The sequence below is a fragment of the Saccopteryx bilineata genome, chromosome 5, assembly GCF_036850765.1.
Source record: "Saccopteryx bilineata isolate mSacBil1 chromosome 5, mSacBil1_pri_phased_curated, whole genome shotgun sequence".
NCBI classification, from domain to species: Eukaryota; Metazoa; Chordata; class Mammalia; order Chiroptera; family Emballonuridae; genus Saccopteryx; species Saccopteryx bilineata.
The window spans coordinates 43,266,929-43,288,895 of NC_089494.1; the positions used below are offsets into that span (position 1 = coordinate 43,266,929).

General features: G+C 34.9%; 1 pseudogene; it reads left to right on the top strand.

Annotated features, from left to right (window-relative positions):
- LOC136306463 (keratin, type I cytoskeletal 39 pseudogene) overlaps positions 1-19,182 on the top strand; it is a 98,444-nt pseudogene extending 79,262 nt beyond the window's left edge.
- Positions 19,183-21,967: the final 2,785 nt, after the last annotated feature.

Genomic DNA, 21,967 nt, shown 5'->3' on the forward strand with positions numbered 1-21,967 from the left:
GGGAGGTCATAACCACTGGGAAGTTTTGTTGACATTTTAAATATTCTTAGTTTAGTAACTTTTAGAACATAACACATTGATGCTCTCCTAACTATATAAAATGCAATTAGAAAATGAGAAGTTATAACAAAGTATGTTATTTAAATTCAATTAAAATCTTCACTGCCTTAACTAATACCTTATTAGACTAAAGTATTTCTTAGCATATAAAGAGGGAAGTAATATTCTAATCTTTGTCCTCTCAACCTGTCAATCTTTGAGAGGTAGATAGAGAAAGGGATAGAGAAAGGCTTAGAAAATTCAATTTGGGGTACATGGCAAATAAGATGAGCAGTCCTAGACTGATGTGATTTCAAATATTACTTTTTGCCAAGTAATTACGTAAGTAAAACATTGTCCCTCAAAACAACATTAATTTTGTAATTGAGATTTATTCTAAAATATAAAAATAATTGCCAGCAATCAAGACTAAAATCAGGGATAAAAAGACACAGAATGAATGATGTTACCAACTACTACAGAAATGCTTTTAAAAAGTGATAGCTTCAGCCTGACCATACAGTGGCATAGTGGATGGAGCATCGCACTGGGATGTGCAGCATCCGGGTTTGAAACCTAAGGTTGTCTATGGCCATACCACCCTGAACGTGCCCGATCTCATCTGAAACCAGGGGTTGCCAGCTTGAGTGAGGGCTCATCTGATTTGAACACGGCTCACCACCTTGAGCCCAAAGTTGCTGGCTTGAGCGAGGGGTTACTCAGTCTGCTGTAGGCCCTCAGTCAAGGTACATATGAGAAAGCAATCAATGAACAACTAAGGTGCCGCAATGAAGAATTGATGCTTCTTATCTTTCTCTCTCTCTGTCACCCCCCCAAAAAAAATAGCTTCAGTAAAAAGTAAAAAAAAAAAAAAAAAAAAAAGATCAAAATTTGCACTACTGAATGTTCCCTGGACTCTCCCACTTCCTTTTCCTTGGCATTAATATTCCATAGAATTTCAGACATAGTTAAGTGGTGCAAGACACGTTTATCCATCTTCTTAAGCAGCAAACGATTTTAGATTGGAAAATAGTGTTTCATTGTTGGAAAATAAGTCTACTTTATATAAGTAAAACCTGATTGTATTTATTTGTTTAATATCTGAAGGAGATATCAAAAATTAAAAACTTTCAATTACATTTTTAAAACAGATTGTTAATAACTCTGAGAATACTAGGTACTAACCTACTTTTTATTATAAAAGTGTTAAAAATTAATGTCTATCAATGGGAAGAAAATATAAATAAAAACCTCACTTTCCATTAAATAAAGTTATAAAAAGCAAAATAAAATTATATTTGTATTGCCACACAGTTTTTATATTAAGAGTAGCTGTCATAGTCTTAAAAATCTTGGACCTTTTTTGATTCACTCCTCAGAATTCACTAGAGCTTATACATACAAGTTTTTGCCTAAAATTACAAGGAACTCACAGTTCATCCAAGAACTCTATGTTAAAATGACCTGTTCCAAGCCCTGGAGGATTGGCTCAGTTGTAGAATATCGGCCCAGTGTGTGAATGTTCAGGGTTCAATTCCCCATCATTACACAAGATATGCAACCATCTGCTTCTCTAATCCTTCCTCTTCTCCTCCTCTCTCTCTCTCTCTCTTCCCCTCCTCCAGCCATGGCTTGATTGGTTCCAGTACATGGGCCCTTGACAGCAGGCACTAAAAATAGCTCAGTTTAGAGCATGTCCCCAGATAGGCAGAGCATTGGCTCCAGACAGGGGTTACCAGGTAGATCTGTTAGAGATGCATGTGTGAGTCTGTCTCTCTATTTCCCTACTCTCACTTGGAAAAGAAGAAAGAAAAAATGAAATGAAATTACCTGTTCTGTTTAAATGAGGTGAAGATATGTTTGAATTTTCACCAGGGAAGATGAATAAGCCCCATTCTCTGAAGACAGATTGTTGTGACTGGTTAAATCTAATTTTTTTTTGTAATTTTCACTTTGTGATATTTTAGTTGATATAGAGCAGTTAAAATGTGAAATTTCTAGGACCTTTGTCACGGAGAAAATATTTAGACTTATAAAACTGCACTTTCTACTAATAAGTTTTTTTTTTAGATTTTTAAAATTTATTCATTTTATAGTGAGAGAGAGAAGAGGAGAGGAGAGGAGAGGAGGGGAGAGGAGAGGAGAGGAGAGGAGAGGAGAGGAGAGGAGAGGAGAGGAGAGGAGAGGAGAGGAGAGGAGAGGAGAGGAGAGGAGAGGAGAGGAGAGGAGAGGAGAGGAGAGGAGAGGAGAGGAGAGGAGAGGAGAGGAGAGGAGAGGAGAGGAGAGGAGAGGAGGAGGAAGCATCAACTCCCATATGTGCCTTGACCAGGCAAGCCCAGGGATTCGAACCTGCAACCTCAGTGTTCTGGGTTGACACTTTGCAGTTTCTAACGGTTGCTATAATTTGCCTTAATACAGTAGGAATCTGGACAAAACAGTCATATGAGAAATATTTAATGTAAAGAATCCTTTCACATTGCTATATACATTTTTTTTACTTTAATTTGCTTCCATAAAACTACCTGACATATCATTCTGAAAATAATGTTATTGCTAAATAGGGCCTGCTGCCCAGAAATTGTACACATTTTTATTGAGAACCATGTTTCTTTTCTCCTTTAGCACAGTATGGCAATCTGAGAATGTATGCTAATAGACTACATTTAGTAGGTCTTCTATAGTCATCTGAAATTTTATTAAGTGGGTTATGATAAAAAGTGAAGTTTTAAAATCAGTTCTGATAATCTTGATTGAAGCCTCATCTAACAGTTTAATGACTTGTAGATTCTTTTTCTCTGGACCCTGGATTCAAGCCTTATGATACTATTATATTCCCTTAGGTAAAAATATAATCTTGACAAATGGAGAGATTACACCTGTGACATCTATAACATTGAACTGGAGGTAAAAAGTATAATTTTTAAAGTTTATCTTCGGAACCTTCTCACCCTTCCACATCCCTTGTTGCATCTTATCTCAGCATTTCTCAAGCCTACAGCTTCCTCATCTCTCTTGCCACTAACATTTTACGCAGGGAAAAGGTCTTCACTGACTGCAGCACTATCAATTTCTACCTTGATGATATTGATAACTGCAGATACATTACTTCACCTCTGAAAAATTCATCAGCTCTGTTATAAAAAGAGTAAAAGAATGCTAGGTAATGCTAGGTAATACAGACAAAATGATACAATATATGGAAGAGAGTTCCTCACATATATCAAGACCTAGAATTTTGTGTTATTTTTAAGAAAGTATTTTTTGCCTGTCCAGGCGGTGGCACAGTGGCTAGAGCTTCACGCCGGGATGAGGAGGACCCAGGTTCAAGACCCCGAGGTAGCCAGCTTGAGAGCAGGCTCATCTGGTTTGAGCAAAGCTCACCAGCTTGGACCCAAGGTCGCTGGCTTGAGCAAGGGGTTACTCGGTCTGCTGAAGGCCCATGGTCAAGGCACATATGAGAAAGCAATCAATGAACAACTAAGGTGTCGCAACAAAAAACTGATGATTCTTTCCTGTCTGTCTGTCTCTATCTATCCCTCTATCTGACTCTCTGTCTCTGTGGAAAAAAAAAGTATTTTTATGTTAGAGTATGTTTTGTTTTTGTTTGTTTGTTTTAGCAAAAGAAGAAGGAAGAGAAAGAGAGAGAGAAAAAAAAAAGAGAGAGAGAAAGAGAGAGAGAAAGACAGAAATACCAAGTTGTTCCTGTATGCACCTTGACTGGGGTAGGACCAGTAACTTCTGCAATTGCAGACAATGCTCTAACAAAGCTATCTGACCAGGGCTGACCTAGAATTATGTTTCTATTGGAAGAAAGTATCGGATAATAAAACAGATGAATTAGAAATCAATTAGGGTTATTTATTTTTGAGCAGACAGGTATGAAGGCCAAAGACATGACGTCGCATGTAGAAATGTGTTGACGTAAGAGATCTTCTCAGCATCCATCAGACTGTACCCTGTTCAGCCACCTTTTCCAAAGGCCTGTTTCAGAGATTGGTCCAAGTAAATAATGGCTAAAGGCCCTGGCTTGTTGGCTCAGTGGTAGAGCGTCGGCCTGGCGTGCGGAAGTCCCGGGTTTGATTCCCGGCCAGGGCACATAAGAGAGACGCCCATCTGCTTTCCCACCCCTCCCCCTCTCCTTCCTCTCTGTCTCTCTCTTCCCTTCCGGCAGCCAGGCTCCATTGGGGCAAAAGATGGCCCGGGCGCTGGGGATGGCTCCTAGGCCTCTGCCCCAGGCGCTAGAGTGGCTCTGGTCACGACAAAGCGATGCCCCCGGAGGGGCAGAGCATCGCCCCCTGGTGGGCAGAGCATCGCCCCCTGGTGGGCGTGCTGGGTGGATCCTAGTCCGGCACATGCGGGAGTCTGTCTGACTGTCTCCCTGTTTCCAAAAAAAATACAAAAAAAAAAAAAAAGGCTAAAATTGTCATAAAAGTAACTTAATAAAGTATATTAATTTCTGAACCATTTTACCAGTTTCAAATTTTCTTTTGTCTTGTTTACTGGTAGCATTCAAAATGGCATCATTGAGAAATGAGAAAACTCATATTTTGCAAACATCTCAGCTGATAAGAAAACACAAGAAAATATAATATATTTAATATATTGTACTAGGTTTGCAGGACAAACATTTTAAAGAAGAAAGAGATAAGTAATAGTGTAAAAGTATTAAAAATATTTTTTCATTGATAAATTTCACTCTGTTGTAAATGTGGCCCACTGTGCTCACTGGCTGCCATGGTTGGGTAAGTTTTGCTTTTAAAAATCTAAATTCTTGGCCCTGGCTGGTTTGCTCAGTGGTAGAGCATTGGCCTGGCGTGCAGGAGTCCCAGGTTCAATTACCGGCCAGGGCACACAGGAGAAGCGCCCATCCACTTCTCCACCCCTCTCCCTCTCCTTCCTCTCTGTCTCTCTCTTCCCCTCCCGCAGCCAAGGCTCCACTGGAGCAAAGTTGGCCCGGGCGCTGAGGATGGCTCTGTGGCCTCTGCCTCAGGCGCTAGAATGGCTCTGATTGCGGCAGAGCGATGCCCCAAGATGGGCAGAACATCGCCCCCTGGTGGGCATGCCAGGTGGATCCCGGTCGGGCGCATGCGGGAGTCTGACTGCCTTCCCATTTTGAGCTTTGGAAAAATACAAAAAAAAAAAAAAATCTAAATTCTTATTTGTTTTATCGTAACAAAGTACTGGTTGTTCCAAGTAATTCTGAATGATACTTATGTTCAGGTACCACATGAAAAGTGCACATGAAATTAGTTCTCTCTGTAAACAACAGTTTTAAAATATCAGATTTCAATGAAATCTTAAATATAAAACTTCAGTTAAGTACCTGAGTATTTTAAGTCTGTCAAGATATTAAATCCTACAAGGCTATGTCATAAATGGCATTATTCATTTCAGGTTTGGATACAATGAGGATGATGTAAAAACATTAAAGAAAAGGTACATTGAAACAAAAAAATATGTACAGTACATATATATTTACCTGTGAAATCTTGTTTCTAATACCTTTGCAGTAAATGTGAAATAGAAAAGGCAACAGCTCATGAGGCATATTTTCAATCATCTTGAAATGCCCTTTACCCTGGTAATTTACTTTCTCACTCTGCATGCATTTTAAATGACTACTTTGCTAAAATGTGAAAGATGTTTAAAAGTAAAATGAGTATATCATGCACTGAAGAAGAATGTGGAGAGAAACTGAGGTCATTCAAATTATTGGTAAGAGGCTTATAACTCATAATGATGATCATGAAAATGAAAAGACGGCAAGCTGGCAAGCAACCATGAACAAGCTGATTGCACAAGAATGATGTCATCCCCTTGATTGGGCAGCAGAGACCCTGTGGAAGTAGTTGTCACTCCTATAAGTGACATTTCCCAATGTCAAGCCAGAACATAAACCAATCATAAATCATCATAACAAGCAATCAGAAATGGCAAGTTCAGAAATATTAAAAAGGCTCTTTTTGTTCCCAGATTTTTTTTCAAAATTGATCCTTTATGGTCTCTAAGTACACAAGTCACATTTTCAGAGTGTTCAAATTGCCTAAGTGTGATTTCTGTACCTATTCAGATGAAACATAATTTATACTCTTTATGCTAAATTATAGAAAAATTTCTACTTTTTCTCCCCCTAAGTTCTACTATTTCTACTTTTTCCCTAGAAGGCTGACATGGTTTGATATTTATTGCAGTAGCACTTGAGCTAGAAAGTTCCCTCTGCTCTTACTGTGGAAAATAAATAATAAAAAATATTGCAGGAACCATTGCAACTAGGATATTTTATTAACTTGGGACAATTCTCATTGGAGTTTAAGTTAAAGCATCAAAGAAATCTGCCTGAGATAAAATAGCTCCAATAACTGTCATTGTACAGGCCAGTAAAATGAGGCTGAGAATGTCAAGTAGTTTTCCAAATGTGTTACAATAAAATTCTAATAAAACCAGAAACATAAATGTAAGAGGAACATGAGAAAATATCTCTCTGAACTCTCTGACTTCATTATTATTTCATCTCTTTTGATGAATAAGCTTGTTTCATTTGAGTACAAGCCTCTATAACCTAGTATGTCAGAGTTACTGTTTTTCATAACAAAGTTCAGAGGAAAATTTAATGCTTAAACATAACAATTATATTAAGCAAGATTTTTGGTTCACCATGTTTTGGCATTGTATTTCTAATTTATCAGGTTTAAATTTATATGTGTGCTATAATTTATAATTTCACATTTTTTTCAGAAGCAAACTTTGGGAAAAAATATCCAACAACAGCACCTACATAACTTATTTTGTGTTTTAATCAAAAATAAAAAGCAATTGATATTATCATCACAAGGTACCCAAGTTTAGAATTTTAAATATATGACCTTTCTGTCTAATCTTTTAGAAACAATAACTATATTTCATTACATTTTTTAAAGTAGTATACTTTCCTGTCTGTGGGGAAAAATGTGTAAATTTTAATGTAATAAAGTCTGCTTAAATAAATAAAAAATATTTATAAAAACTATTCATATACCTTTCATAGGTTTGGAGTCTGCTGTCCTATTTTTGTCCACTTACCTTTAGCTGAGATCTCTGCATTTAAATCCTTTAATCTTTTTTATAAATTAGTACCTCAGTGCCTTAATCATATTTGAGAATCTTTTTATAATTCCCTTCAATTTTCCTGTTCCTGGATCTGTGTTTGAAATCAACTTCAAAATCAAGTAGAAAAATTTCTCATAGCACAAATCCAGGACAATTTTTCTACTTGTCATATTAGTTTTTTTACCCCCCATTGCTTTAAAAAGTCTAATATACTGTCTGCTGCATTTCTTAGGTCTCTTGGTATTTTTACTTATCAGGCATTTCCATTTACAACGTATCTCTGTTTCCAAAAAGATTATTTTATTTCTGCCTTAAGTCTAATAATTTTAACTGCACTTTATATTGCTGTCTGCCTATTTCTCAGTTTAGTAGTATTGCAGATTTTTTACTCTGATTTTCTTCCTAGTCCTTTTGCTCTTAAAGTAGAAAGCAACTTTTTTAAGTCTTACAGACACTACTTTTTAAATCAATTTGAAAGCATTTTTTTTTCTCCAAGTATACTGTCAGTTTTACTTAAGATTGTTTAGTAACATTGCTGAGAAATATAATTTAAACTTGTTCAGATGTGGTTATGAGTGAAAGAATTCCTGAAAGCAGGTAAAAATGCTGGATGACTTACAGATGACATTATTGGTCCTCCAAGTAGGAGAAAAATGAAAAAGAGACTCCATCTATATCATTTAGCCTTTGCTGCACAGCAAACAATTCCAAAACTGATACCTTCAAACAACCAACTCTATTAAGTCATAATCCTGTTGGTGGGAAAGTTGATCTGGGCTCAGCTGGGACTTCTTTTTCTGCTATTGCCTCAGTTCACTTATGCAGCTCCAATCTTCTGGTAGGTAAGGGGCAGTTGACTGAAGGATCGGGGCATTTGCATCACAAGTACCGAACATCCAACAGGCTACTGTTAACTTTAGATTGCAGCTGTGTTATCAAAGCTACAAAAAAGGGAATCTCCCAATGGCTGTGTTTCAGAAGCAGCAAGAAAAAGCATGCACTAATGCACAAACATTTCCCAACTCTCTGTTTGTGTCACATTCACATATGTCACCTTAGCTAAGACAAGTCACGTGATCATGCCCAGATCCCAGAAATGAAGATTTAGACCACACTTCTTGAGAGAAGATTGACAAACTCACACTACAAAAGGCTAAATCATAATAAATCATTAACTATTTGGCTCTTTTTAGACCTAGCTTTTTCTTGTTTCCTTTTATTTGCTTAGTCTATTTAAGAGATATCTTTCACTAGTGATTAAGTGGAATTCGTTCTGAGTCTTCTCTTTGAACATATGATATTTTCTAAATTTATAAAAAATTAAGAAAATTTCTTAGTTGGGAGGATACTTATTAAGAAATTCTTTGCATACACCAAAAAAGCTCTGCATGCAAAGACTGTTTGAAATTGCAGCCCTGAAAATGTTTTAAATATTTAATTAGTGGTATCTTAATTGAATCACCAAATCAGAATACTGCTTCCTATTCTCATAACAACAACAACAACAAAAAAAAACCCTAAAATGCAGTGATGCTTTTTATCATTTAAATATAATTTTGACTTTCAAAATGTTGGCATTGTTCTTGTATGACTGATTAATTGGACTGATCACAATTATGACATATCAAAATCCAAGAGGAAGAAGAAAAGAATGGTTTTCTATCTTGAAAGATTTTGTCAAATATTTAAATTATAAACTGGCCTATCATGTGAGGGGGTGGGAATAAGAGCATAACACAGAAGCAGAAACTTTGGAAAAAACTAAGCATCTGGATTTGTGAGGCCCAAATCAATAATGTGGATTTTAAAATAAAAAATATATAATTTAAAAGAGTAATTGGATGCCTATATCATATATTTAAAAACTTATTTGAACAAATATATAAGAAAAATTAAAGAAGAAGCTAAAGTTAAATAATGAAAATATTATTAGATTTTGTTTTCACACACATTTTCTATTGAAAATTGACTTTCTATAATAAATAGATGGCTAGTTTTTCTAAAGGTATATCAATATAAAGAGACAAAATGGCTTTTACACAATTTATAATAATGATAGTTATTGCAATAATCAGTTGAAGGTTTTTCATATGCTTTATTGTCTCTAGTTAAATTATCTACCATTTACTATCAAGTCAGAGAACAGAGAGAGAGTGTGTTTACATCTTGGCAGTATTGGCCTCATGTATTAGTGTTCTCCAGAGAAATAGAAATAATAGAATATACATATTAAAAGATATTTATTATAAATAATTTGCTCATGCAATTATAGAAACTGAAATGTCTCACAGTCTGCTTGCTGTCTGCAAACTGAGGACCCAGGGAAGTTGGTTGGTGTGATTTAGCTTGAGTCTGAAAGCCTGAGAGCCATGACCATGGAGGACCCGCAATGATCCATTTCACAGCTCAAGCAATCAGGCAACATGGGCTAAATTCTTGCTACCTCTGCCTCTTTGTTTTATTCAAGCTTTTAATAGATTGCACGATGGCCATTCACATTGGAGAGGGCAAATTGCCCACCAATTAAAATGTTAATTTTATCCAGAAATATCCTCATAGACATACTCAGAAGTAATGTTTAACCAAATACCCAGACACATTGTGATCCAGTCAAATTGCCACATAAAATTAACCATCACATTTTACTTTCACAATAATCTCTTGGCAGAAATCAAGGAATAAGATTTAGATATACTGTACATTTATACTGTACTATTCATTTATTAATATAGTTTTCATTTCTGTGTTTGTCTGACTTCTAGAAGATTATATCTAAGATTATATAATACATTTTCTCAAAATGATTAATATCACAACAATACAAATATTTAGTACAGATAACATTATTTTCTCTGTGATATTAAATACCTTGGATGTGAAATATTCATTAGAATTTTCTAATGCGACTTAAATGTTATTTTTACCTATATATACCATATTTCAGTGAATATATAGTTACAATATCTTAATGGAAAATACAATCCATGTAACTATTTTCAGGATGCTTTAAACCACATGTATTTCTTTTTAATGTACATACTTTTTTATAGTCTAGAATATCAATATGAAAATAGTAATAATCAGTAATGTCTTCTGTCACTGAACAGGTTTAGTTTTCAATGTAAAAAGTTATCAATAAAAACACTCTTTAAAAAACATAAAGACACATTCCTGGGACTATAAAGACAACTTGTATATATAACTCATAAATTAAATGGCATCCATATATATTTATGAAAGAATAGAATTGTATATCAACTGTAAGCCATAAAATACAATTAATTCCCTTACATATTTTTAGACTACTATAAGCTCTTTTCTTGGAAAACCACAGACAATAGTAGCAGTATAACTTTCCTATCAGAAGTAAGTAAAAAATTACTTTTGATGTAATATATACTTTAACAGGGATTCAAAATGATATTTACCATGGAGTTCTTGTATCCTTAAGCACTTTTCTTCCTCTATGCTACTCATTAAAAATGTATTTCAGATGATCACAAGCAATTTAAAACAACCTTAGAAAATTAAGGTATTGTATTCAGTGTCATGACTGAATTGTCTTTTTTTCCCCAAAAATTAGAAGGGGGTGCAGCAGACAGACAGATTCCTGCATGCACCAGACAGGGATTCACCTGGCATTCCCACTAAGGGGCAATGCTCAGCCCATCTGGGGCATTGCTCCACTGTAACAGAGCCATTCTAGCATCTGAGGTGGAGGCCATTGAGCCAATCTCAGTGCCTGAGCCAACTTTGCTCCAATGGAGCCATGGCTGCGGGAGAGGAAGAGAGAGATAGAGAGAAGGGAGGAGGGGACGGGTGGAGAAGCAGATGGGCGCTTCTCCTGTGTACCCTGGCCGGGAATCAAACCCCAGACTTCTACAAGTAGGGCCGACACTCTACTACGAAGCCAACTGGCCAGGGCTTTAATTGTCTTAATTCAGAGATATGTCATATTTCCCAGGAGAGTACTTGCTTCTATGACTTGATAGAAATGATAAATCTATCCTATCCTATTAATTTGTATCATTGCAAACAATAATTTTTATCAGAAAATATATCTACATATTCTATGCTATACAACAAAATCCTGAAGGTATAACAGTAAAAACCTTTATTTAGCAGATTTTGTTGTACAAACTTTTACATTAATATGCAACTTAAACTTTCTCATCACCGAAACTCTTTGGCAAACAGTCTATTTCTATACCTTCATGAAGAAGGCTTCTATCCATCATAGATAACAAAAATAAAAATAAAATCAGAGTAATATCTTTGACATGCAGAACTCTTGGCATTGAAAGGAGATGCATAAGAACATAAGATTCCAGTACTGTTAAAAACTACATGGAAGGCCCTGGCCGGTTGGCTCAGCGGTAGAGCGTCAGCCTAGCGTGCGGAGGACCCGGGTTTGATTCCCGGCCAGGGCACATAGGAGAAGCGCCCATTTGCTTCTCCACCCCTCCGCCGCGCTTTCCTCTCTGTCTCTCTCTTCCCCTCCCGCAGCCAAGGCTCCATTGGAGCAAAGATGGCCCGGGCGCTGGGGATGGCTCTGTGGCCTCTGCTTCAGGCACTAGAGTGGCTCTGGTCGCAACATGGCGACACCCAGGATGGGCAGAGCATCGCCCCCTGGTGGGCAGAGTGTAGCCCCATGGTGGGCGTGCCCAGTGGATCCCGGTCGGGCGCATGCGGGAGTCTGACTGTCTCTCCCTGTTTCCAGCTTCAGAAAAAAGAAAAAAGAAAAAAAAAAAACTACATGGAAAATCATAAGGCATTAGAAACAGTCTATCAGATTTTATTTGAATCTTGTCTTCATAATGAAAATGTAATTTTAAATAAAAGAAAATGTGTGTGAATAAATCTAAAAAAATTCAATAAGAGAGAGGATAAACATTTTGTCTAAAAAAAAAAAAAAAGGGAATACAGGGATATGGAAAACTCAAATGTGAAGACATTCTATTACCTGAAATCTTAGGTGATATCCTATGACTTTCAAATGAGCTAGCCATACTTCAGATGCCTAAAATAGCAGAGAAAGGTCTTAAATGAATGACTTCACCCAGTTATAAAATGAAATATAGCAACTGAAATAGAATCAATGTAATAAAGATTTGTGGGGACAAACTGGAAAAATAACCCTTCTACTAAATGAAGACAATTGTTACATTGCAAACTTGTGAACTCATTATAGTCATATGTAAGTTGTTATGTAAAATATCCTTTTACATTAAATATCTAACTTTTCAAATACTGGTAGAAATATACTACATGTATCAATATAAAACAAACCTGATGGTAAACAGTCTTAACTTTTGATCTAAAGTGGTCTAGAAATAATTAAATGGTTTACTATGACAGTTTTAAGAATTTATTCTGATGGATTTTGAGAAACATACTTGCTGAAATATATCCAACTCTTTTGTCTAAAACAATGTTTTGGTTCAGTTAAAGTAGAAACATCTGGTTCTTCGGGGTTTAAAAAGTAAATTTAGTTAGTGATTGTGTGTGTGTGTGTGTGTGTAGAAGAGAGGAAAAATAATTATGGGATGATACATCTCTCTTCTAAGTGCTTATTTGGTGAATTTCTTGTGATACACATAGAATTCTCTTTTATTTTTTACAAGACAGTCAACAATAGATAAAAAAAAATTGACAATTCCTGGGAAACACCAGTAAGCGTTACAATATTACATGCTCTCAATTACAGGGCAGAATTGTGCTTAAAACAGGTGACTGAGGATCGATGATGCTATCTTTTTGCTTCATGGGATTAATATTTTAGAAAACTTTATTCTATTTGAAAAATAACAAAATATAATTTCTTACAGAAAAGTTTACCATGTTCTTAATAATATATGAAATTCAAATATGATTGGGCTTTCATTGTGTTATTATTCACACATTTGACCTATGCCAAGTCAATATTTGGATGAAAACATATTTGCACAATAGGTATGAAAGGGTATGTTTTAGATGGTATTTACTGAAATTGAAACTCTATTTTGGCACAAATCTTTTATGTAGAACTACTGCCATAGCTTCTATACTGTGATAGAATTATCAAATATTCCTATGGATGTGTTATAATGACTCCTCAATGATGTTTTTTAATAGAAAAAAAATGAAATTTATAGTTGATCTTAAATGGTACTACTACTAAAATTACATTACTATATTTAACAGAAATTAAGAAAAAAGTTTTCAGTGTTTGTACTACCCATACTAGAGAATAGAGAGCTCTTACCAACAGGGTATATTTTATTCATGTTTTATTCTTGTAGCGTCTAACCAGAACAAGGGCTGCAAGGTTGCATGTATCCAAATATGTGTAACTGGAACAAAGAAATGAGTGAAGAAATAAGTCAACAGCATGCAGGATATATAAATGCTCAATATCTTTAAATCATTTCACACACACTTTTTCTTTATTAGACTACAGAGTGTTATAGCCTGATACTGTTTACAGATTCTGCAGGAAGAAACCATTATGCACTATAAAATGTTCAGAATGTATTCCACATTTTGTCCCTTGTAGCATTTCACATTTTTCTTGAGAACAATGTTTTTGATTACTTGATTTTATTTTTATTTTGGTTTTGTTATCAGCCAGGGAAGCTCAGAAACTGAGTTATAGTTAGAGGGCTTATAGTAGCAGAATAACTATATGAGTAATGAAGTATATACCAACAGATGAGAGAGTTTGAAAGTGAACTCTTCACTCACTGACATCATTAGGCCGTGGCCAGCCACCTGAATATTTAGGGGAAAAATGCAAAACAAAAAAATAAAACAAAGATTAAAGAGCAGTGACAACAACAAAAAAACAAACAAAAAACCTAAAAAGCAAACAAAATATTGCAAAGGTGAATGTTATATAGCAATTATAAACAACATGCCAATTTCAAACATCTCAATGTGAGTGATTGCATTTTCCATTAGATACAGAATAAATACTATTTGGATATAAAACTGTCTGTGATATAAATAAGAAAAAAAGTGCAGAGGTGTATTTTCTACCAATGACTAGTTGAACAATTTCACCCAAAGTTTTGGCCTAGGGTTGATAAACTAATAGATCTATGATTGGAAGGATGCAATCTTATTGCCTTCACTTACTTAATGAATAAGTGTTAGAAGCCTGGTGTGGAGAACCTTGTATACCTAATCATCAAAATCCTTTACTTTGTGTTGGGGCTTTATTCTTATAGAATTTCTTATGACTTTAAATTATTATTATTGCTGCTGTTTTTATACCTCTGTAATTGTCATTCTAAATCCCCTTATCTAAAATCTTGCTATAGACTCGTTATGTTAGTTCTTAAAGATAATTGCTATATTCTAATTCCCCTTACAAAGAAACTACAAATGATTTATGACATTTTATAATATTCATTAACCTGTCATCAGCCTTTTTTTAATTGGTGAAAACCACAGGTAGATAAGTAAATGCTTCTGATGACAACTGCATATTCTAATCACGATGTTATGTAACAGGTGTATGCTACAAATGGAATTTCAATGGAGGCTGTATCTTTATATGTCTTGAAATAAGATCGAAAAAGCAAAACCAAAACAGAACAGCTCATAAATACAGAGAACAACTGATTGATGGTTGTCAGATGTAGGGTCTGGGGGTGAGCAAAATGGGTGCGGGGAGACAAAAGGTACAGATATCAAGTTATAAAATAAATATCTAAGCATATCTGTTAACTCCTAAAGAAAATAAACATATTTAATGTTTCCCTTTTAACCAATTACCATGGTCAATGTCCTGCATATACTAGCACCCTTCTTAATGAGGATAACAGAGTAAATTATGCCATTAATGAATTTCCCTTTTGAAAGAAAGAGTAAGAATCCTTTTGACTCTTACTTCATAACCAGCAGCCTATAACCTATAACACCTTTAGGAAATGTACTAGGGATGATAACAGATATAATTCATTGTTTTTATCTTTTATAATAGAGTCAGTTATACAGACATTATCCATGAGGAAGATACACAGTTACCATATCACCAAAAAGTCCAGAGTTTTGTCCATTAAGCTTGGTTAACTCCACCAATGGCAATCACCTTTACAATGTGTCTAAGGTATTCTGTTGATGACTTTCACTTTATCCTCTCTTCTAATTCTTGCCCTTTTGCTATTGGAATATCCAACTACTTCCTTATCTATATTATTTTTATATCCCTCTGTTATTTTATTTGATGCTATCTTTCTTATAGTCTCTTTATTTACTTCCTTTATATTTACTTATACCATTATATTAAGTCATGAATAATTGTTTTACATTTAAAAAGTGACACACCTTTAAGAAAAAAATGTTATGTTTGGAAATTAAACTATACACATTGTAAACAGGTGACATAAACCTTAAAAGCTCTCAAAAATATCCATATTCATAAACTCCAGAAAATATTCAGCTAACTCTCTATTCTTCTATGATGATGCCTGCATTCCCTTAGGCAAAGAATTAGAGGCAATTAATATTTACATATAATTCAATTTCTCTTAAATGCATACAAGTGTTTTAGCATATTTTCTTGTGTTTTTTTTTTTGGTAAGGATTACATGTACATTTTTGAAAAACATGGTAAATTATTATTTACAACATTGTTTCTAAAAGATTAATATATTCACATAACCAATCATGAAATCTACAGGTAAATATTTAATCTAAAACTAGGTTTTAAATTTGGGGGTTTACATTAGTAAATACATCTTCTATTCTAAGGATGAACTTTTCATTAGTATTACAGTCTAGTGCATTCAAAGGTTAAAAAATCACTGGCAAGGGACATTGGACAAATGAGATAGTGAAAATCTTTTCCCCTGACATTTAGATATAACAAGCAAAACTCAGTTTCAGTAATTGTGATCTATTTAATGCAATATTTAGAAGATTGATACTTAATGGTTTGTCATCTGGCATTTGCAAACAGACCAAAGTTTTCTTTAACTTTTTTTTAAGAATCAGGTTGAAGAAATATAATTTAACTAAGATAAAACAAAAAAAATGTAAAATAAAAAACATATTTTTCTGATAACTGAGAAAAATATATTTTCATGAATAATTTGGATTTTTTCTAGGTAGTCAAATTTTGTAATGAATATAATCAGTCAAAATTATTGTTAATAAATTTTTTGTTACAACATATATATCATCTTAATTATACATCTCAAAATGAATTAGATTATCTACTTTAATAATTTTTAGTATGATTGTGTCCATTTTACATTATATGCAGTTTTGTGATATTTTTATGAATGTGTCACTTTTATTGTATAAGTATAGCTTCTGAAATTATTATTTTACAGGTTTTTCTTTCCAGACTAGACAATTCATTAGTTGATATTATTTGACTACTGCTTTCAATCACCTAAGAAACGGCAATATTAGGTAAGTTATTATTTTTTTCTAAAAACTTAAATATCTAGTTTAAAGCTACCTTAAACTTTTAAGTTATTATGATAAAAGCAAAACTCTATTGACCCAGATAACTCTTTGTTCCTTTACAACAATTACTGGCATGGAGCAAATATATAATCCCTATGGCTTGTTTCATCACCTTGTGTTTTTAATTGCTATTTTTGTGTAAATAATAAAGTACACTTCAGTTGGCTGGTTCATCCTCATATTTGTGACCTAAGGATGATAAATCATAGTATCAAATAAATCACTTACAGGGATGTGTATGAGATATTTACGTAAATTCATGCTTGTATTATTTTTGTTCTTCTTAACAAAAAGAAATCAATAGGGCTGCTGTTTAAATTTTACTTCAGCAGTGATCAATTACATTTTGAAAAGTCCTTTTTCATATAAATTACATTGTTTGAATTGACTGTCACTCAATTCCACGGATGATTATCAGTCCATTACAGATAAACTTAAGAATGCAAATAAATTAAGAAAGGCATAACTTTGTTTAGATATCACCATGTTTTCCTTCCTTCATTGCTTCTTTCCTTCTTTCTTTTATTTTTCTTATATTTTTAGTGTAATAATTAATAAATAATAATTATATTAATCAGTAAATAAAACCATAACGTGGCACAGCATTGTAAAAAATTTTGTGGAAGTCACTTAAGGGCTCAGACACACGATAAGTAAGAGAGAAAGTGAGTTTGAAGGCCATTTTGTTTTTCACGGTAACTGGGTTAAAGTAAAGGAACCTTAGTTTGTTTGCAAAATCATACTCTCCATACAGCTAGAAATATAATTAACCTAAGATATCAAAGCTATGTTTCCAGAAATGAGTTTCAGTTCTCCTAATACCCTGGATATTAAAAATATACACAGTCAAACAAATCAGAAGATTTCTACTTCTCTGATTATTAGTACTGAAAAGCTACTGTGAATTTGAGAATATTATTGTAGCATTACAAAGGTCATGTGTGTATAACGAGTATGCCCCAAATTGTTGTCATATCTCTAGTCATCTAAGCAGCCAGATAGAATTTTTGTTCATATCTTGTAATTTTTGTTTTACCTATTTAAATTTACTTTTTCATTAACATTCTGGGACTTCAGGGAAAAGAAAGAAGATACAAATCACAGTTTAGAAGAATTTTAGTTATTTGACAGAGAAGCCTAAATCTCTAAAAATATTTAGAAACAAAAAACATTTCCTTAAGGGTAACTTATGATTTTATTAGGAAAAAAAATGCTACTCTCATATCTATGATTCATCTCTTTTTTACAATAGTAATAAATAATTAAGCACCAGATTTAAATATTTTATGTTGTGTTATTGGTTGATTTTGGCATATGTTGCATAACAAATAACATGTACCTTCAAGATGCCTAGTGGCATGAGAAAAGAACATACCAATAGTTCTAGTGCCTTGTAGAAAAAACAGAACACATGGCATGCAGAAGAGAAGAGGGGAAAGAAACTGAAAATCTTAAATAAAGGATAAAATATTTGTTTCATGTCTCTTTTTTTTTTTACTTTTTTCCCTCTATCTCCCTCCCAGTAGATGCAGAGATCCACGTCATTGGTGGCAGAAGGGGAGAGTTTGAGTTGAGTGTATTAGATGAAGGTGAGTTAGAAAACAGCCAAGACAGCAGAGATAACAAATGAAGAGTATAGATTCCTTAGAGACAGAAGGCACAGCATCATGAAAAATGACAGAAACAGCAATAAGAACGATATACAGAGGCCATTGAAGCTCAGAGAAGTCTCCTAACTCTTTTCAGTAACTCCATATACCCTCAGTGTTCCCATACCACTGCTTCTTCCCTGGACTGACAGTTGAGTGCCTCCTGAGGACACCACAGCCTTCCTTCCCTTGGACAGAGTGATGATTCCCAAACACGATAGATCAGGATTGGGTAGTAAATTGATTATGTTTCCTTCATGCTAATTAATGTAACTTCCACCTTGAAGTTCTATGTCTGTCATTAAAAAAAAAATAAGGTGGAAGATATAAAACAATGGTTCACACACAGATGGAGGAGCTGAATCAGCAGGTGGTAACCAGCTCTCAATAGCAGCAGTGCTGCCAGAAGGAGATTATCAAAATGAGCTGAACCATGAATGCTCTAGAGGTTGAACGACAGGCCCAGCACCAAATGAGAGACTCCCAGGAATGTATCCTGGCAGAGACAGAAGCCTGCTTCACAGCCCTGCTGACCCAGATCCAGTGTCTGTTCTACAACCTAGAGGCTCAGCTGGCAGAGATCCAGGTGCTCTTGAAAGGCAGAACCAAGAATATGATATTCTGTGGACATCAAGTCCCAGCTGGAGTGTGAGATTACCACATACCACAGCCTTCTGGAGAGCTCAGACACCAAGCTTCCCTATAACCTCTGAGCCACCAAAGGTGAGCCTTCTATTTGCACAGTAAGGCCAAAGCCAAAGAATGCACAGCCTCTGTTTACTTCTCATCTTCAGCTTCCCATGGGATACCTGAGCCCAGCAGTGCCTGCAGGGCCTCCCCCCAACTACTCATTAAAATCTGCACCATCACCAAGGAGGTTAAGCATGGGAAAGTCATTTCTTCTCACGAGCGTATGCAGCCTTGCTTCAACAGAGCTGCCAAAGTCTAATATCTCATGTTGATGAAAATGACCCTCCTTCATGAAAGAGAGGTCAATATTTGCTCCTGCCAGAAAGTTTTAAAAATTCCCCAATCTTTTCTTGGTAAAGGATTTGGTTCTGATTGTTTTATAAGATGGAGCTCTCAAGACATAACCCTGCTCCTCAACCTCCCTGTGATGGGTAACTATGAGAAAATAATCTTGATGCTTGCTTCAGTCTATCCACCAGAAATAAATGGAGTTAATATTCACAAAATTTGCAAGAAAGTAACCATGAATAATGCTACGTGCAAGCACAAAGCTGTCCCAGAGTGAAAAGGCATCATTTCCGTCCCAGCCATTATCAGAGCTTCTGACAATAAGGTCACAGAGTGTTAAAGTCATTTCCCACAAAAGTTAGTTGACATTTCTAGAGGTTTCAGTAAATAACTCTGAATCAAACATAGAATGTGGAGCCAAAAGCCTGAAGTCCTAATCTTGCCACTTCCTTCCTAACTGTGCCCTTGGGCAAAATATTTAGCCTTCATCAAATTTAATTTCCTTGTTTGTTAAATGAGAACCATGCCTACTTCACACAGATATCAAGAAGATTAAATGAAATTGTTTATGTAATACTGCTTTGTATGCTGGAAAGCACTATATAATTGTAATTTCTTTATATAAGCTTTGTTTTTAGCCATAGAACTAGACTAATTGTGTCATTATCTCAAGTTAAAAATTTTTTCCCATTAAATAAATAAGGTGGAAAAACAGTTTTGATACTTATGCAGTCTGACCCCATAACCCTCTCCCATTCTATTTTCATAGTAAAAAAACTTCTTGATTATTACCCACCTTGTGAAAATTCTTCCTCATTTATTAAAAACATTAGCAAATACATCTCATTCTTCTATTCCTCTGAACCTATTGTGTCATTCACATTGCGCTTACCATGCACATAGATAATCCATCCCTCTCCTGCATCCCTCTTCCCCCACTGCTTAAACTTATTTTCAATTATTTTTCTTAAATTACTTTATAGCTAAACCTAAATTTTGTCACTAATAAGAACTATGACACCTATAAAATCATAGTTTCAAAGAGCCACTTGACTACCACTGACTTTTTCCTTAGTTCATTGGCTCAGTTGATGAATTTCTTCTCTCACTAAGTTCCTTGACCTCACCCCTTTTCTACCATTTATCACTCTTTTCCTGGGTTTATTTTCCTTTTTAAACAGCCTTGATTTTGTGTTGTATCACACCCAACTTTACAGATTCTTATAATTTCTTCACTCCTCTTTCCATTCTATTTGCACTAAATAGAACTCAACACACTTCTATACACACATAAACACAGTTGAACTTTGCTAGAGAAAATCATAAAACAAGTGTCTGATTTGATTTTTCTGTCAGGCTCATTGAGCTACAATTTACATAGAATATAATTCATCCTTTTTAGGAGCACTATTCTATGATTTTAACAAGTGTATATGGATATGGCAACCACATCCACAATCAAGATCTAGAAAATTTCTTCCTGCCCCTTTGTAGTCAATCATCTTCCCCCATTGCCAAAACTTAGCAATTACTTGATAGACTATACTGTGACAACAGTCAGATCATATACAAAAAAAAAACTCAAAGTAAACCCCAAATCTGCAGCAACAGCACTGAAAACCAAACCAGAACCTTTGTAGCAATCAGTCCAAAACAACCAGGACTTTACCAGTGACTACCAGATTCCTTTTTTTTTTGCCTACCAACTTTCTTAATGCCTTTATTTTCAAATTAGAACCAACCATAAAAAGCCAACTATGCTCCCTTAACTAATCACATAGGATTATGGCTTCTAGTTAGCTCATCTGAATACTAAAACCTCCAATCAGGGCAAACTGAAACCTCTTTTTCCCACCACACAGATTTCTAACTTCCTAGTCTTTGAGTCTCTGCCAAGTGCAGGTAGTAATCATGCGTGACTGACTCCCTTGCAAACTCTGAATAGATAGGCTTTTCTTGCTCTCATTTTGGTGGTCTTGTTTATTTTTCATAATTTTCCTTGAGATCTCATCAAGACATTGTGGCAACAGACCCCAGCCTTTGACCAGGTTTGGTACCTATAGAGGCTTCATGCCTTACTGATGGAAGCTTGTTGAGTTTGTGCTGATGTTGTAAGGTAGCACCTGGTCTGAACTCTGCTCTCTTTGCATTGAGTTCCTTGGCTCTTTATTTTCAGTTTGGTATCCGGGTTTGGTTATCACTTTTCATTTGCTTGGCATTCTTAGTGAAAGCAAGCCATTCCTTTTTTTACTTTCAGTGTCTTTTTTTGTTATTGTTTTGTGTTGTGCTATCTAAAAGTGCTGTTTGTCATAAAATGGTAAATCACAGAGTAGAACACAGGCATACATCATACAAGTCTTATTGTTTGAACTTGCCTCAAAGACTAATGAGTTTCCAGTTGTCACCAGACTGACATCCACTCGGACAAACTTTTTTGTGGGTCACCAATAAAACAAAAAGAAAGGTTCTCCTTCACCTAGACTTTGTGCCCTGATAACCCAATCTTCAGCCACAGACAAGGTTATCTCTGGTTTTCTACTTGCCAAAAGGCACAGATTTTTGTGTCGGCATTCAAAAGTGGCCAACTGTTGTGTTGTCTGTCTGAGGCAACAGGCGTACCACAAGTATTATATTCCCACTATTGCCAATTCTCATTATGTCATCCAAGTCTAAAAATTTTCCTCTTAAAAAAAAACAAACAAAAAAAAACACTTGCTTTTCATATGTATACTCTTACCACAATACTAATTCTTAAG